The following is a 1,258-nucleotide window of genomic DNA, read 5'->3' as shown; positions in this document are numbered from 1 at the left end:
ATTTGAAGAAGGATGCCCTAATCTTTGGTGCCATTTGGCTAAGGAGGGCTTGATGGCAGAATGAACTTGATGACGATGCTTTCAATCAAAGACTCTTGATGTGATGGGGTATAATCCTCCAATGCATCTACCGTGATGGATGAGCTCCCTCGTTGCCCGATCCTTTATGAAAAAATAGGTAGGATGAGTTTCAAAGAAAATATTATTGTCGGAGGTTAAGCGAGACATGGAAGCTAGATTTTTATCGGCTTGTGGAACATGAAGGACATCTTTAAGGACAAGATCACGTTTAAGGCTAGGGGAATTAATAGAAGATTGACCAATGTGAAGAATGTCCATACCTCCACCGCTTGCGGTGTGAATCTAATCATTGCCGTGGTACCTCTCTCGGAGGGCAAGCTTCTCTAGCTCGTTTGTGACATGGTCTGTAGCACCAGAATCAGCGTACCAGACCTTGTCACCATCAGCTCCGCCGTGCTCCCGCATGACCGCAGCAGCATGCCATGCATCAGGCACGAAGTCCTTATCATACTAGTGCCAGCAGTCAATGACTTCATGGCCCGGTTTCTTGCACAGCTGACATCTAGGTCGATGATTGTTGTTGTTGTTGTAGCTGCCGTTGTAGCCGTTGTTGTAGCTGCCGCCGCGATCACCGCCGCCATGGCCACCACCACCAGGGCGAGCCTGGCCCGGGTTACCACTGCGCCCGCCGCCGCTGCTGTTCCCGCGTCCGCGCCCCTGCTGTCCACGCCCACGGCCACGTCCGCGGGAAGCAGCGTTGACAGAAGATTGGCACAGATTTCCTCCTTGGAGCATGCTGAGGCGAGCGTCGAAGCTCAGGAGCTGACTATACAACTCCTGAACCGTAACAGGTTCGACCCGCGCAGCCAGAGCCGAGATCACAGGGTTGTAGTCGATGTCGAGGCCGGCTATGACGTGGGAGATGATCTCGGCGTCTCCGAGCGGTGCACCGGCGCAGGCAACTTCATCTGTAAGGGTTTTAATTTTCCCAAGATATTCTGCCATGGTTAGGTTACCTTCCTGCAGATTGGTGAGCGCCATCCTCGTGTTGATCTTCCAGGCTTGTGTTTGCGTAGCGAACATGGCATGGATGGAGTTCCATACCTCGGCCGGCGTCTGGAGCATTGCAACTTGAGCGAGGACCTCTCGAGACAGAGACCCCATGAGGTACCCTTGTACCTGTTGCTGCTGCACAAACCAGATCGGCCTGGCATAGTTAAAGACCTGCTCTTCCTTC

At 53.0% G+C, this 1,258-nt stretch overlaps 1 pseudogene; it reads right to left on the bottom strand.

Moving 5' to 3' along the window:
• Positions 1-827: 827 nt before the first annotated feature.
• On the bottom strand, positions 828-966 carry LOC125526139 (annotated as a pseudogene).
• Between the last annotated feature and the right edge of the window lie 292 nt (positions 967-1,258).

Source organism: Triticum urartu, chromosome 7 (genome assembly GCF_003073215.2).
Source record: "Triticum urartu cultivar G1812 chromosome 7, Tu2.1, whole genome shotgun sequence".
Lineage (NCBI taxonomy): Eukaryota > Viridiplantae > Streptophyta > Magnoliopsida > Poales > Poaceae > Triticum > Triticum urartu.
Note: the sequence above shows the minus strand (reverse complement) of the source record. Positions and strands in the feature narration are given on the sequence as shown.